The 18,357-nt window shown below is 37.7% G+C and overlaps 1 long non-coding RNA gene across 1 annotated transcript in view; it reads right to left on the bottom strand.

The window, feature by feature from the left end:
• Positions 1 to 15,915, bottom strand: part of LOC139184940 (uncharacterized) — an 80,704-nt gene extending 64,789 nt beyond the window's left edge. The window contains exon 1 of the long non-coding RNA XR_011568509.1: positions 13,663 to 15,915. This is a non-coding gene — a long non-coding RNA (uncharacterized lncRNA). The remainder of the gene's footprint in view (positions 1 to 13,662) is intronic.
• Between the last annotated feature and the right edge of the window lie 2,442 nt (positions 15,916 to 18,357).

Here is an 18,357-nt window from a genome sequence, read left to right as displayed (position 1 = left end):
TCTCCTCTCCCCTAAGTAAATGACACTTGCAATGTCTCCTCACCTTGGTGGAGTTACACCCCTCCAAATCAGGGGGTGAACCCAGGCAGCTGCATTTACACTCTTCCATAAATTCTGGGAAAAAAATGAAGTTAAAAGAGAGATTTAAATATATACATACATACATCAGAAAGGGCCAAAAGAAAGATATTGGATTGTCTTTCTCAAAAAAAAAAAAAAAAAAAAGGCAGAACTATATACACTGGAATCATTTCATCCAGTGGAAAAACTACCCCTCATTTAAATCCCAAAATCAACAACAACACAAAAACACTAGCAAAACTTTCACAAGATGGTGTCATCTTATGTTATAGAATAATTGCTATTTCTGTTCTCACAAAAAATTGTAGGTTTACTTTGCAATTCCAGATGTTCAAATTTCAGTTTAGGACATTCAGTTCAGTTCAGTTCAGTCGCTCAGTTGTGTCCAACTCTTTGAGACTCCATGAATCGCAGCACGCCAGGCCTCCCTGTCCATCACCAACTCCCGGAGTTCACTTGAACCCATGTCCATTGAGTCAGTCATGCCATCCAGCCATCTCATTCTCTGTCATCCCCTTCTCCGCCTGTGACATTACATGCTAATAAATTTCATGCAAATATTTACAGCTTCAGTATGGCACACTTTCCATTGTCATGACACATGTATGCTATCAGGGTACATATATATTTGTTGTGAGCTCTTGCTCAACTCCTGCTAAGTGAATTGTCCATAGCTTTGTTTCCCTTACATAACCTTTTACCTCCATTAGCTTACTTTGCCATGCAGCAACGTGGTAATTATAGCCAGAGATGCTAAAATAAAATTTATGATGGGCCAAAATATCCCCAAGCCTCTTTTTTCTTTTTCCCTTAACAAAACATTGCCACCACTTCTGCCAAGGAAGTTGTAAAGAAAAGACGGTGGGGAGAGTGAAAATAAATGTGAGATTTCAGACCAGGGCATAGCCTCAGTGTAGGGACTTTCACTCACACTGGCAGTGTAAACATTCGCTAGAAACCTCAGTGGTCAGGATTACGCATGTTAAGAGTGAAGATTACCAGAGTCATGAGGAAAACAAAATCAGACCTTTGACAATGTCAGAATTTCTCTTGTGAAAATAAGGGTTCCTAATGCCGTTTCTCAAACCCATAGTAGTGTACCACAAATGTAATCAAATATTCTTTGAGGGGTCAAAGTGAAGTAATTCAAAAAGATTTGGGAAACGTTGTTAAATAGGTCTCTCTGCTATAGAACTTCTGTCTACCCTTAACAAGTAATTCCATTCTGAATTGTCAAAAGAGTGGAAAAAAAAAAAAAGGTAACTTTTTCCAAACTAATTGTACTTAAAACTTCATGATCACACAAAATATACTAACCTTACCCAAAACACAAGTGCCCCAAAGAGCACTTTGGAAAGTGGTATATTTGAAGTCATGCAGTTTTTGATACCAACATCTATATTGAACACAATAGGTATTTATCAAATTGATTAATATAAGGGGTAGCAACAGATATAAAACCCAATTCAAGCATCACATTCCTAAAAGTGAATCAAATAAACCAATAACAAACTTATCATAGGTCACATGCACTCTGCAATATAATTATTGTGTAATTATAGAGCAATATTAGAAATACATATTGTGCTTCAGGGGAAATGTTGGCCTGTATTGCTTTCTGTTGTGCTTGTTTTCATAACAAAATGTAGTGTGAACAACTACTTCATTAATTTTAAAACATTTGCATCATAATTCTTTCATCTCTCCTGGTGCTTACAAAATTTTAGAAATTTTTCTCCATTCAGTGAAAAGGCAAACTGCTCAAAATGGAAAGATTGTTTTGCCTCTAAGTACTTATCAAGAAGCCATTCAGATTATTACCTATATCATTTTTAAATTGGCAATTGAAAAGTCACATAGGAGTAACAAGGAGCTTCTTTCTCACTTTTTGATGGCTGAGCTGATTCTTTTCTGCATTTTTCCTATGTTACTGTGGTCCAACATGAAACTCAAGGTCTCTTTCAGATGTAGAGCTCCTTAATAAGCATTGAAGTCACTGAGGCAGTTTATTCTTACAGGATAAAATCTACATACAACATATGTCATTCTACAACCCTCATGGCAATCCAAAATTAATTGAAATCATACATGAGCTAAAATCTGAAGCATAGCTCCATGAGAAGGTAGTGTTTTAAGACATTTACATTTTTAAAAGGGAAATCATTCCTTTACCTAGAAAACATTAATAATCTGGGAAATTTTGGAGACAACTAAATTTTATCCAAACCAAAATTTTTCACATATATTAATTATCACCTGTCTTAAAAAATAAAGATTTTCAATTCAATAATCACTTGCTAAAATCTACAACTTTCTTTAAGGCTAAATAAATGAGGAAGCCATCTTGTTTTTCCACATCACTGGCTCTAGCATGCTATAGAAGATCACCATGACAACAGGAGCTGGCTTGCGTGGTGTGAAGACAGCAGTGGAGTCCTCATTTCCTAAATGCATGTTTCCGCTAAAGTTGAATCACCAATTAAAAGCCTCCTTTTTTGCCCTTGGGGGCTTGAGAGATGCAAATGGTATCGGAAGGCTATCTGGTCAGCTGCTACACCTGGTAACTCTTCCTGATTGTCTAGAAAATAAAATGACTCCTCTTTAAAGAAAAATATTTCTGAATCGCATTGAATAGGAGTTAATATTCAAAATTGAAAGACTTGCTTGTGAACTTCTATCCTTGTTATAACAACTGATTGCATTTTAAATGCCAAAAAAAGAGTATTCTGAGTGTGTTTTTAAGTATATTATTACAGAATAATGAGATACACAATGTTGTTTGTTAACACTTTGTCAACATTATGTGAATAGCAAACATAAAACTGTAATAATAAAAACTAATATAGATTCTTTAAAAGATATGAAAAAGTGTAATGATTACAGAATAGTAAAATTTAAATTTTATTTTGAATATGCTCATAAAGAATACCTTTATAATTTAAAGCAAGAAAATATAAAAGAAGTTTTTAAAGATCCAGATTCATAAAAGAGATTTTCCTGACATTTAACTAATAGCCAAACTACAAATATTATTAATGAGTTTTGACTGTAAGAAAGGAAATGTGTGTCTATTTTAGTGAGTAAATAAACTGAATATTTTAATGGAAGCATTTTTGAACGAATAATTTCTAAAATAGAGATCAGTATTACTATGATGAATAATGATAACTAATATTTTTCATCTACCTCCCTAATATACATTATTCTATGTATTTCTCCTTTCTCAATCAACTTGATAAATACATTATTTCAGTTTTAATATTTTTACTATCCTTATTGGTAAATGAAATACTAAAAATATCCAACTTATGTTACTCAGTATATTTCTGATTTTTTATAGTAAGAAAAGGAGGATATGAGATTTTCAACAAAATTAATTTTCAAGTGAAACTGCACATTTCTACTATAAGCATATGATAAAGACATACATTATTAAATGTTGCTATTTAGGAATTACGTGCATAAATTTAACAATGCACACTAGCCAATTTTCTGTAATGTGTGTTTGTATATTTAACTGTTTCTTTGTATAGCTAATTAAATGTTTGTTGCAAAGTCTCATGGGAAGCTCATTTGCATATACCTTGTTATAATGACTAAACACATTTTCACTAAGTATTGCCTGATGAATAGATATTTCACAAATGCCTGGCATAGACACAACAACAAACTATGGACACATGTCATTATTACTGTAGTTCATCAGCACAACCCTCCATGGTTCTCTCTGCATAATTGGACTCATTTAGGAATCGCTCATTTGCTTATGAGTGGTAACTAGTGTAGCACTGCATTTTAATTTTAAAAATTTAATTAAAATAAGAATTTGTTCAGTTTTTTTACATATTTGAATATGTATAGATATTTTAATGTGAGTGCACATGCAAGTCTGATTCTAGGAGAATATGTCATATCAGAAAATAAATTGTCAAATTCAGATATAAACTGAAATAAAAATAAATAACAAACAAAAATGTTAAAACTGTATCTTCTTCGCACAGTTCTCTTGTGAGAACTATGTGAGGTAATCCATGTAAATAAAATGACCATCAACAGGAAGGCTACAGTAAGCATTAATTTCCTTCTAGCTTTTTCTCTAGAATGAAAAAACTTAAAGTGACCTAAAAAGAACAGTAGGTAACTTGTGAAGTTAATTATTTTAGGAGACTCACAAGGTACATTGGCATGGATGTGAACAAAGATTGCTTAGTTTTGGTGTGATCTGAGTTTTGCAGCCATGCAACATTATAAAAGCAGAAGTCATTATGCCTCCTTCCACTTCCCATGAGTAATGGATGGACTGATTAATAAGCCTTTAACACATTCAATTAAATTTTTTGCAATCTAAATTTCATTTTGCTATTTCTTTCACATATTTCTACCTTCTTTAAATATCTGTCCTCACGGACACTCTTAACATCTCCCAATTTAGCATCATCTGTAAATTTAATTAAGTGCTTTTTCTGTCCCTTCTTGCAAATCATTAAAAAGCATACTAAATTAATCCATGACTAACTCCTACTACTTCTCACACTGTCTTATAATCTAAAGCATTTTACTTCACAAAGAAGAGAATTACCAAATAATACTTTTTAAAAAGTAGGTATTATACAGGTATTTCATTTCTACCAATGGAAAGAACCCTGAGCATTTCTTTCTAGGAGGCTACTAAAATTTTTAACAGTTATGGCCACCATAATTTTGATATATGAATAAATTATGTTAAATCAACTTGACTAAGATGACTAAAGACACTTAAATCAACACTTATATACATATGTGTAAAACTATTTTTTGAACTGTGGTGTTGGAGAAGATTCTTGAGAGTCCCTTGGACTGCAAGGAGATCCAACCAGTCCATTCTAAAGGAGATCAGCCCTGGATGTTCATTGGAAGGACTGATACTAAAGCTGAAACTCCAATACTTTGGCCACCTCATGCGAAGAGTTGACCCATTGGAAAAGACTGATGCTGGCAGGGATTGGGGGCAGGAGGAGAAGGGGACGACAGAGGATGAGATGGTTGGATGGCATCACTGACTTGATGGACGTGAGTCTCAGTGAACTCCGGGAGTTGGTGATGGACAGGGAGGCCTGGCGTGCTGTGATTCATGGGGTCACAAAGAGTCAGACACGACTGAGCAACTGAACTGAACTGAACTGATGTGTATTAAAGTATATGTCAATGCCATATATCAGTGCACATGCTAAGCTGCTGGGAGAAATAGACTCTGAGGAATGCAATTCACAGACGGAAATTAAGGAAGTTTCACTTTTTTGATGTAATATTTTTCAATTTTTTACGATGAGCATGAATTGCATGTGTTTTTATTATTTTTATTTTTTTAGTATTTATTTACTTGGCTGCACTGGATCTTAGTTGCAGTACCCAGGATCTTCAGTCTTCACTGTGGTACGCAGGTTCTTTATTTGTGGCATGTAAACTCTTCCTTGTGGCATGAGGGATCTAGTTACCTAACTAGGGATTGGATCTTGGCTCCCTGCATTGGGAACTTGGAATCTTAGTCACTGGACTACCAGTGAAGTCCCTTACATGTGCTTTTAAAAAGTAAACCTATTTATATATATTATAGAATGTTCCTGCAGGATCTGCCTTCACTATCCCAAATGTGGCACTCAGAATGAAGTCACATGAAGTCACTGATAGAAGGTCATTTTGCAAGTTCAGACAAGTTGTTATTGTGTGCTGTGTGCTTATTGCTGTCATGCCCACCTCTTTGTGATCCCATGGACTGCAGTCTGCCAGCTTCCTCTGTCCATGGGGATTTTCCAGACAAGAATATTGCAGTGGGTTGCCATTTCCTTCTCCCAGGGATCTTCCCTACCCAGGGCTCAAACCTGGGTCTCCTGCATTGCAGGCAGATTCTTTACCAACAGAGCCACTGGGGAAGCCTGCAAATTCTCATTACAAAACATCAAATTTTGTTCATCCAGTTTATCAACAAACCTATCTTGAGAACACATTACATGTGAAACATTCTGCTAAGTAGTATGGCGACCCATTCCAGTATTCTTGCCTGGAGAATTCTGTGGAGAGAGGAGCCTGGCAGACTATTATAGTCAATGGGGTCACAAAGAGTTGGATGGCACTGAGTGACTAACACTTTCACTTTCACACCTGGAACGTAGAGTTCATTTACCTGGAGGCAGTGTGGTTAATGGCTAAGATGAAAAGCTAAAGCTTTAACAACTACTAGGTATATGGCCTTATGCAAATTAATTGACCTTTCTGAACGATCCAGAGATCAAATTGCCAACATCCACTGGATCATCAAAAAAGCAAGAGAGTTCCAGAAAAACATCTATTTCTGCTTTATTGACTATGCCAAAGCCTTTGACTGTGTGGATCACAATAAACTGTGGAAAATTCTGAAAGAAATAGGAATACCAGACCACCTGATCTGCCTCTTGAGAAACCTATATGCAGGTCAGGAAGCAAGAGTTAGAAGTGAACATGGAACAACAGACTGGTTCCAGATAGGAAAAGGAGTACGTCAAGGCTGTATATTGTCACCCTGCTTATTTAACTTATACGCAGAGTGCATCATGAGAAATGCTAGACTGGAAGAAACACAAGCTGGAATCAAGATTGCTGGGAGAAATATCAAAATAACCTCAGATATGCAGATGATACCACCCTCATGGCAGAAAGTGAAGAGGAACTAAAAAGCCTCTTGATGAAAGTGAAAGAGGAGAGTGAAAAAGTTGGCTTAAAGCTCAACATTCAGAAAACGAAGATCATGGCATCTGGTCCCATCACTTCATGGGAAATAGATGGGAAAACAGTGGAAACAGTGTCAGACTTTATTTTTGGGGGCTCCAAAATCACTGCAGATGGTGACTGCAGCCATGAAATTAAAAGACGCTTACTCCTTGGAAGGAAAGTTATGACCAACCTAGATAGCATATTGAAAAGCAGAGACATTACTTTGCCAACAAAGGTCTGTCTAGTTAAGGCTATGGTTTTTCCAGTAGTCATGTATGGACATGAGAGTTGGACAGTGAAGAAAGCTGAGCACCAAAGAATTGATGCTATGAACTGTGGTGTTGGAGAAGACTCTTGAGAGTCCCTTGGACTGCAAGGAGATCTAACCAGTCCATTCTAAAGGAGATCAGCCCTGGATGTTCATTGGAAGGACTGATACTAAAGCTGAAATTCCAATACTTTGGCCTCCTCATGCGAAGAGTTGACTCATTGGAGAAGACTCTGATGTTGGCAGGGATTGGGGGCAGGAGGAGAAGGGGACGACAGAGGATGAGATGGCTGGATGGCATCACCAACTCAATGGACGTGAGTTTGAGTGAACTCCAGGAGTTGGTGATGGACAGGGAGGCTTGGCGTGCTGCAGTTCATGGCGTTGCAAAGAGTCGGACACGACCGAGCAACTGAACTGAACTGAGCATCAATTTCCTCAACTTACAAACTTAAAAATAATAGTACCTATCTCATAAAAGACCCTGAATGCTGAAAAAGATTGAAGGCAGGAGGAGAAGGGGATGACAGAGGATGAGATGCTTGGATGGCATCAGCAACTTAATATACATGAGTTACAGCAAACTCCAGGAGATGGTTGAGGACAGGGAAGCCTGGCATGCTACAGTTCATGCTACAGTTCATGTCCCCAAAGAGTTAGACATGACTTAGCAAATGAACAACAAATATCATAAAATCATTGTAAGGATTATATTAAATAATTTTTCTAATTTTTGTAAACCTGTATAACATACCTGGTACTTTGTAAGAGAACTATAAATGCAACATTTATTTTAATTAACAAATTCAAAACAAAGTTATTGAGAAATAGTCCAAGCTGTCTAAAATCATTTTGGAACAAAGTAAATTGTAAATAAGTACTGTAGACTGAATATTTGTATCCTCCCAAAATTCACATGCTAAAATGTAATTCCCAACATAATGGGATTTAATGGATGGGGAGGGGGCTGTGGGAGTGCTTAGGTCATGAGGGTGGGTCCTTCATGAATGGGATTAGTGACTTTATGAAACAGACCCCAGAGAGCTCTCTTGCCCCTTCTCCCATGTGAGGATACAGAGAGAAGACAGCCATCTGTGAAACAGGAAGCAGGCCCTAACCAGACATGAAATCTGCTGCTGCTATTATCATGAAATTCTCAGTGTCCAGAACTGTGAGAAATAAATTTATGTTGTATATAAGCCACCCAGTCTATGGTAATTTATTAGAGCAGCCCAAACAAACTAGGAGGACAAGCCAATAAACAAATACAACATTGCAAATAAAGAAACAAACAAGAGCAGCTGAATCAATTGTAGTAAACAGTCCTGATAGAGTTTACATTTTAATTAAATGGAGAAACAAACCAAGTAAACTATATAACACAATGTGCCACATCACAACAACCCGTTTCATAAAGCCACTGGAAACAGAAGCAAGTGATCAGTACTACCTGTGAAGGCAGACAAATTTTCGGGAAGAACATGATGTTCTTGCTGAAGTATAAAATAAAAATATGACAAAAGTCCTGAAAATCATGTAATGTCAGAGACTTCTATGGTGGTACAGTGGATAAGAATCTGCCTGCTAATGCAGAGAACATGGGTTCAATCCCTGGTCTGGGAAGATTCCAAATGCCTCCAGGCAACTAAGCCCGTGTTGCCACAAGTACTGAGCCTGGGTGCTGCAGCTACTGAAGCACAAGTGCCTAGAACTGTGCTCCGAAACAAGAGAAGCCACCCAAAGAGAAGCCCATGCACAGCAACTAGAGAGTAGCCTCTACTCTCCACAACTGGAGAAAGTCCTTGTGCAGCAATGAAGACCAAGCACAACCAAAACCATAAAATTAATATTTTTTAAAAAACCTAAAGAAAATAAAATTTAAAGACAAAGAATTGTTTTAAAAAATCACGTAAGGTCAGGCTTTTCATGCATACTTTTTCCTGTGTTTATAGGTTCAAGTCCAACTGAGTAACCCTGGAATAAAGTATCCTATACAGTCTGGCTCCAAACTATCTTTCCAGTTTCCTCTTTTTCACTCCACCTTAACATCCATTAGAATTTCCTCCAATATCCCTGCATTCTCTTATTCAACATTGGTAGGCACAGATATGTCTTAAAATGTAGAATGTTTCAGATCTTAGAAAAGTAATTCAGTATCCAACTTTAGATTACTGACATCTGAAAAAGATCCTGAAGAGAAGTCGCTCAGTCGTCTCCCACTCTTTGTGACCCTGTGGGCTGTAGCCCACCAGGCTCCTCTGTCCATGGGATTTTCTAGGTGAGGGTACTGGAGTGGGTTGCCATTTCCTTCTCCAGGGGATCTTCCCATCCCAGCAATCGAACCCAGGTCTCCCGCACTGTAGGTAGGGGCTTTACCATCTGAGCCACTAGGGAAGTCCTTGAGTAATGTCATATAATGAAACACATCAATACACCTGCAATAAAGGAAACGTATTCATCTCATGCCAGTTCAGGTAAGGTTCTCCTGACCTAAAATCAAATCAGATCAGGATTGATGGACAGATACCAAAAGAGTTAGGAAAAACTCAGAGTTTATAAAAGTTTGGAGACTGTAGAATTGTGAATAAGGGATTGTTGATCCCTGTCACCCAAATATGCAAAGCTCTTTTGTTCCTCTGTAAAACCTCAGTTATTAATGCTGCTTCTGCCTTTCAAACAATTCATCCTTCAAGACCCAACTCAGATATCATCATCTTGATGAAGATAATCTATGACATCCATGACACATCTCTGGGTCTCATTAGTACTTTATGAATGCCTCTCTTATTGTTTAGATGACATTGAACACTAATTATGTGTTTAAATGTTCGTAACTACCTCTTAACCATAAGCTTTCAAAGACAGGGATTGTGTCTTTCTCTTTTTAGTATCCTCTGTTCATAATATAGCATCTGGCATATGGAAAATACTCAATATTACTGGTGGAATAGAATGAACTAATAAGCATTTAAGAACATAGAGCAAGGATGCAATATACAAAAATCTATTATCAAATTTCAAAGGACAGAAGTCATAAGAATAGTTCAAACTAAAGGTTATAGAAAAGTAATTAGAAAAAGTTTCATTTCTACATATATAGATGAGGAGGGTGTTTAGGAAGTGGTAACAGAAAGAATATGTTTATGAAGTGTAATGCAGACATAAAAGTCAAATTAAGGAAGCAATCCATATAAGCTGGAGGGAATGATTCATGATTGAGACAAATAGGAGATAAGGCAACAAAAAGTGAATGCTGCTAAATTAAAGAGAATTTGGAACTCTGCAATAACAGTCTGTGCTCATGCTATAGTGCATGAGACACCAGTATTTTTACACTTCTGTACTGGACTAGTGAAAACGAAGTAGCATGAAAATGGGCAATAAGTTCTTCCTTTCTGATATGCTATGTTTGGGCAAGAAAACAATTTATACTGACTAATAAGCAAAATAAGTTTTAGGTGGATGGTTGATGAAGGAAATCATTGCTCATTCCTGCACACTGAACCATAAAAAACAAATACAGTTAAGCTGATTTGAAAGTGAGGCAGTAAAATCAATGAAAAGGAGGTTAATCGTTTTCTAACGAAAGAAAAAAGGATAACTGATGAATGAATTTTTTGAATGCTTTAGTATTTTATTTCAAATCTAGGAGGAAAAAATATACTGCCAAATTGGTGAAATGAAGAAGATGATACAGAATTTCCAAACCTAAGGGGAGAGAGAATGTGAAATTTTCCAATATTTTCATTGGTGATCTGGGTTATAAATTTTTTTTTTAAGGAAGTGCATTGTGTTTTGTAGGAGCATGCTAGTTATTAAAGCTAGTGTTAATTTTTTCCCCAAAATATGTTGTCTCTAATATTAATGGTATATTTTTTTCTAGATTAAATATTAGTCAAAATCCATATTTCCAGAATGACAGACTTGAGAGCAGGCCCAGACACGTCCGTATATGTTTCTTGGTGAATCCTTCACAGAAATCTCTCTTGCACCACCGTTAGTCTCTGATCTGTCATGGGGCTTAAATACTGACCACCAGAAATCATTGCACTGAGTCTTCCAGGGTTCCATATATCGGGTTTTTCTAGGCAAATACAAATACTTTCCAGAAGGTAGTCCTTTCAATCCCTGTAAACTTTGATAGTTTATCATGTATTCGTTCACCAATTCATTCCTGACCAGCTGCAGTGTTGAAGGTTGTGAGAAAGGATTAGGCACCTCCTCCAAAATTAAACAAACGGTGAGAAAGCAGATGCTGTGAAGAGGGGTGGGAGAGAGACAAATTTCACTGTGTTTCATGAAATTACACATTCCTAAAATGCCAGCACCTCTTTCCTTGCAGTGCCTGGTTTAACAGCAAACGGAGTTGACCCTCTGTTAATCATAAAATGGTACAAACCAGGAGCCTGGATCCCTCCACCTGCCTGTTAATTCCAGTATTACCCTACCTGACCCTACTAACTCTTTTCAACTGTTCTCTTTTCGAAAACATTTTGGATTCTCAGGCAACGCTTTAAGAGAGTGCATTGTGAAGCCACTTAACAAAAATTATATATCACATTTTCAAAAAAATGTACATTTTTGAAATTAAAACATTAGTAAACATCTTTTTAATTGAGATATAACTGACATATTATATGCTTCCCAGGTGACTCAGTAGTAAAGAATCTGCCTGCCAATGCAGGACATGCAAGAGATACAGGTTTGATCCCTGGGTTGGGAAGATCCACTGGAGAAGGAAATGACAAACCACTCCAGGATTTTTGCCTGGAAAATTCCATGGACAGAGGAGCCTGGCAGGATATAGTCCATGGGGTCACAGAGTCAGACACGACTGGGGCACACACACACACACATAATTGACATAGAACATTATATTAGTTTCAAGTATACAATATTTGTATATACTGTAAAATGATCACCAGATAAGTCTAGTTAATTTCTACCACCTTATATAGTTACATATTTTTTTCTTGTGATGATTACATTTTAAGATACTAAGTAATTTTCAAATATAAATGTAGTATTATTAGCTATAATCACCATGCTGTAATTTTATCTTATTTTATAACTGGATGAAAGTGGTCAAAAGGTACAAACTTTCAGTAGTAAACAGCTATCAGCTATAAGCAAATGTTTACATTAAATTAGTGGGGGTGATTTTCATTCTTAAGTAAAAGCAACAATGCTGAATTCTTTAGAAGTAATAACACTAATAGATTAAGGATTGATTAAACTCAGGGCCCTATCCATGTTAGCATGAACTTTACTATAATCTAATTACATGTCAATTAGATATTTCAGTTCAGTTCAGTCGCTCAGTCATATCCGACTCTTTGCAACCCCATTAATCGCCGCACGCCAGGCCTCCCCGTCCATCACCAACTCCCAGAGTTCACTGAGACTCACGTCCATCAGGTCAGTGATGCCATCCAGCCATCTCATCCTCTGTCATCCCCTTCTCCTCCTGCCCCCAATCCCTCCCAGCATCAGAGTCTTTTCCAGTGAGTCAACTCTTCACACGAAGTGGCCAAAGTATTGGAGTTTCAGCTTTAGCATCACTCCTTCCAAAGAAATCCCAGGGCTGATCTCCTTTAGAATGAACTGGTTGGATCTCCTTGCAGTCCAAGGGATTCTCAAGAGTCTTCTCCAATACCACAGTTCAAAAGCATCAATTCTTCGGCACTCAGCTTTCTTCACAGTCCAACTCTCACATCCATACATGACCACAGGAAAAACCATAGCCTTGACTAGATGGACCTTTGTTGGCAAAGTAATGTCTCTGCTTTTCAATATGCTATCTAGGTTGGTCATAACTTTTCTTCCAAGGAGTAAGCGTCTTTTAATTTCATGGCTGCAGACACCATCTGCAGTGATTCTGGAGCCCCCAAAAATAAAGTCTGACTCTGTTTCCACTGTTTCCCCATCTATTTCCCATGAAATGATGGGACCAGATGCCATGATCTTCGTTTTCTGAATGTTGAGTTTTAAGCCAAATTTTTTCACTCTCCTCTTTCACCTTAATTTAACTGCTTAAAACCTTTTTCCTTCTGGAAATCAGAAGGAATAAAAATAAATAAATCTGTTTTACTATATTTAATTGAAGGTACATTCAGGAAAATGTTACCTATGTATTTGAGTAATATAGCCTGGTTGATCTCTCCAATCACTTTCTTATGTATTATGAAAAGCTTTGAAATTCTTTAAACAGAATCTGGTCAGTTTTAAGCATACATGTATTTTTATCATCTTCCATCTCACAAATTCAGATTTTCATTATATTTTCTTCTGTATATATCTATACAATGTATATATATATATATATATATATGAGAAAATTTATATATTTTCTTCTGTATATATTTAGCACAATGTCATGGTCACCCTGAAGTTTGGATAATTTTATTTTGATTACATGAAGATAAGGAATGAAAAGTAGTCTGCAAATCTTGGAGAAATATATCTCTTTTTCAATTATCTCTCTCTTTTCCTCATATACATACAACATAATACATACACATGAACACATGCATTAATTCAGAGACTTGCAAACACATACAATTTTGTTAACTCATTTACACCCTCACCTAATCTTAAGCAGAAAAGTGAAAGTGAAATCACCCAGTCATGTCCGACTTAGCCTACCAGGCTCCTTCTTCCATGGAATTCTCCAGGCAAGAAAACTGGAATGGGTTGCCATTTCCTTCTCCATCCTAAGCAGAAAAAATGATTTTTAAAATGCAGAGATAAAGATCAAAAACTGTTACGACAAAATAATGAGAAAAAAAAAAACGCTAAAGGGGAAAATCAGAGGAAGAACACAGGCAGGAAATCCTACCCGAGGGACACAGCTATCACCGGGCCAAGTCTTAGTGCATACAGTCCTAATAGCTGAAGCAAAGAGACAATATGATGGATTACAGGGCTATCATTTTCTTAAAAAGAAAGCACACCAGTTCATCAACAGAGGCAAACTTTCCTATCCCTGAGTTCGAAGATGAATTTGTCAAAAGGATCTTTATATAATAACAGTGAGCTCCATAATGTCCCCCATAGCAATTTACAAGCAATATAGAGATGTTCCACATTCCTTACAGTACTCTGACACTGAAGCCAAGTGCATGTTGAAAGTTGTGGTTCTATAAAGGCAGAGTGGGAAGTGAGGTGGGAAATAGACAGAAAAAGGAGAAGTTGGCAGAAAGAAAAGGCCCAAACATGCATGTTTCTGCAACACGACTTAATGCAAACTTATGCTTAAACAATGTAGAAAACAAGAGTAAATACTTATAATACCTTGTTTGAATACCAGTGTCTTTCCAAGTTTCTGACAGAAGTTATATGGTAGATTGTTTAAGTGTATTAAGTTACCCGACACATAGATAACAGAGATGGTACATCAGTCTGATAATTGAATAAAATATTGCCTTTGCCATCTTAAATAACCAAATCATACGTATATGATATGGTCTGTCAGTTCATTTCAGTTCAGGTCAGTTTCTCGGTCATGTCTGACTCTTTGCAACCCCATGGACCACAGAATGCCAGGGCTCCCTGTCCATCACCAATTCCTGGAATTTACTCAAACTCATGCCATTGAGTAGGTGATGCCATCCAATCATCTCATCCTCTGTTGTTCCCTTCTCCTCCTGCCTTCAATCTTTCCCAGCATCAGGGTCTTTTCAAATGAGTCAGCTTTTTGCATCAGGTGGCCAAAGTATTGAAATTTCAGTTTCAACATCAGTCCTTCCAATGAATACCCAGGACTGATCTCCTTTAGGAAGAACTGGTTGGATCTCCTTGCAGTCCAAGGGACTCTCAAGAGTCTTTTCCAACACCACAGTTCAAAAGCATCAATTCTTCAGTGCTCAGATTTCTTTATAGTCCAACATTCACATCCATATATGACTACTGGAAAAACCATCGCCTTGACAAGATGGACCTTTATGGGCAAAGTAATGTCTCTGCTTTTTAATATGCTATCTAGGCTGGTCATAATCATAAGGGATTTGATTTAGGTCATACCTGAATGGTTTGGTGACTTTCCCCACTTTCTTCAATTTAAGCCTGAATTTGGCAATAAAGAGTACATGATCTGAGCCACAGTCAGTTTCCAGTCTTGTTTTTGCTGACTGTATAGAGGTTCTCAATCTAAATCAAATTCCTTATCATTATACAATGGAAGTGATGAATAGATTTAAGGGACTAGATCCAATAGACAGAGTGCCTGATGAACTATGGACGGAGGTTCAGGATATTGTAGAGGAGACAGGGAGCAAGACAATCCCCAGGAAAAAGAAATGCAAAAAAGCAAAATGGCTGTCTGAGGAGGCCTTACAAATAGCTGTGAAAAGAAGAGAGGGAAAAGGAGAAAAAGAAAGATATACCCATTTGAATGCAGAGTTCCAAAGAATAGCAAGGAGAGAAAAGAAAGCCTTTCTCAGCGATCAATGCAAAGAAATAGAGGAAAACAATAGAATGAAAAAGACTAGAGATCTCTTCAAGAAAATTAGAGATACCCAAGGGAACATTTCATGCAAAGATGGGCTCAATAAAGGACAGAAATGTTATGGACCTGACAGAAGCAGAAGATATTAAGAAGAGGTGGCAAGAATACACAGAAGAACTGTACAAAAAAGATCTTCACGACCCAGTTAATCACGATGATGAGATCACTCACCTAGAGCCAGACATCCTGGAATGTGAAGTCAAGTGGGCCTTAGGGAGCATCACTACGAACAAAGCTAGTGGAGGTGATGGAATTCCAGTTGAGCTATTTCAAATCCTAAAAGATGATGCTGTATAAGTGCTGCACTCAATATGCCAGCAAATCTGGAAAACTCAGCAGTCACCACAGAACTGGTAAAGGTCAGTTTTCATTCCAATCCCAAAGAAAGACAATGCCAAAGAATGCTCAAACTACCACACAATTGCACTCATCTCACACGCTAGTAAAGTAATGCTCAAGATTCTCCAAGCCAGGCTTCAGCAATACGTGAACTGTGAACTTCCTGATGCTCAAGCTGGTTTTAGAAAAGGTAGAGGAACCAGAGATCTGATTGCCAACATCTGCCAGATCATAGAAAAAACAAGAGAGTTCCAGAAAAACATCTCTTTCTGCTTTATTGACTATGCCAAAGCCTTTGACTGTGTGGATCACAATAAACTGTGGAAAATTCTGAAAGAGATGGGAATACCAGACCACCTGACCTGCCTCTTGAGAAACCTGTATGCAGGTCAGGAAGCAACAGTTAGAACTGGACATGGAACAACAGACTGGTTCCAAATAGGAAAAGGAGTACGTCAAGGCTGTATATTGCCACCCTGCTTATTTAACTTATATGCAGAGTACATCATGACAAATGCTGGGCTGGAAGAAGCAAAAGCTGGAATCAAGATTGCTGGGAGAAATATCAATAAACTCAGATATGCAGATGACATCACCCTTATGGCAGAAAGTGAAGAGAAACTAAAGAGCCTCTTGGTGAAAGAAAGAGGAGAGTGAAAAAGTTGGTTTAAAGCTCAACATTCAGAAAACTAAGATCATGGCATCCAGTCCCATCACTTCATGGCAAATAAATGGGGAAACAGTGGAAACAGTGGCAGAATTTTTGTGGGGCTCCAAAATCACTGTAGATGGTGACTGAAGCCATAAAATTAAAAGATGCTTGCTCCTTGGAAGAAAAGCTATGATCAACCTAGACAGCATATTAAAAAGCAGAGACATTACTTTGCCAACAAAAGTCTGTATAGTCAAAGCTATAGTTTTTCCAGTAGTCATGTATGGATGTGAGAGTTGGACTGTGAAGAAAGCTGAGCGCCGAAGAATTGATGCTTTTGAACTGTGGTGTTGGAGAAGACTCTTGAGAGTCCCTTGGACAGCATGGAGCTCCAACCAGTCCGTCCTAAAGGAAATCCATCCTAAATATTCATTGGAAGGACTGATGTTTAAGCTGAAACGCCAATACTTTGGCCACCTGATGTGAAGAACTGACCATTTGAAAAGACCCTGATGCTTTTCAAAATTGAAGGCAGGAGGAGAAGAGGTCGACAGAGGATGAGATGGTTGGATGGCATCACTGACCCAATGCACATGAGTTTGAGTAAACTCCGCGTGTTGGTGATAGACAGGGAGGCCTGGTGTGCTACAATCCATGGGGTCGCAGAGTCAGACATGACTGAGCGAGTGACATGAGAGGCATCAAGATTTTGCCCCTCAAACAGTGTACACGGATAGGTGTATACTTTGTGTGGACATTTAAGGTCTTGCTGTGCTGATGTGTTTACATAGTTTCATGGAGATTTTAGACCATCAAAATGTTATTTCAAAGCTCTAATTTGCATAATAGAAAGACAAGTTTCAGATATGTCACTTATAAAGGAGATTTTGTGTCATTTCACTTACAAAAAAGCTATTGGCTTAAAATTTGAAACAATTTTCTATAATAATAAATGCAACTGAACATTGCAAGAGCTTTGTGGTTAGACCCTGGTTGCAATCTCATTTCTGATAAATATTAGGTAAGTGAACTTGGGCAAGTGGCTTCAGCTTTCTTAGCTTCAGTTTCCTCATCTGTAAAATGGTGATGGTAACAGTTGTCTAGAGAATGACATGTGAATGTACCATGCCTAAAACACATTACACACTGAATTATCAATCACATAACCAACCCATCAATCAGCAACAGCTACTGAGCATTTTGAGCAATGCAATCCCAAATTCAGAACTGAGTCTTCTTTTGTCTTCAGAGAAGCAGAGACTCTATTTAATTCCACACAGTTTGCTAAAGGATTTGTGGTCTCTAAATGCTAAAAACTATATAAAAATATTAATATAAAGAGGAAAATAAGAAGCTTAAGTTGAAAACATACTTCTCCGGCTAGATATGTGAACCATGATAATCATGAGTTTTATTCTGTCCACAAGCCTATGAGACCTACGTTTTTTTCTTTTCAGATCAGATCAGATCAGATCAGTCGCTCAGTCATGTCCGACTCTTTGCGACCCCATGCATCGCAGCACGCCAGGCCTCCCTGTCCATCACCAACTCCCAGAGTTCACTCAGACTCAACGTCCAAGGAGTCGGTGATGCCATCCAGCCATCTCATCCTCTGCTATCCCCTTCTCCTCCTGCCGCCAATCCCTCCCAGCATCAGAGTCTTTTCCAGTGAGTCAACTCTTCGCATGAGGTGGCCAAAGTACTGGAGTTTCAGCTTTAGCATCATTCCTTCCAAAGAACACCCAGGACTGAACTCCTTCAGGATGGACTGGTTGGATCTCCTTG

The sequence above is a fragment of the Bos indicus genome, chromosome 9 (genome assembly GCF_029378745.1).
Source record: "Bos indicus isolate NIAB-ARS_2022 breed Sahiwal x Tharparkar chromosome 9, NIAB-ARS_B.indTharparkar_mat_pri_1.0, whole genome shotgun sequence".
Taxonomy (NCBI): Eukaryota; Metazoa; Chordata; class Mammalia; order Artiodactyla; family Bovidae; genus Bos; species Bos indicus.
The sequence above is the reverse complement of the archived record's forward strand: the minus strand, read 5'-3'. Positions and strand labels throughout refer to the sequence as shown.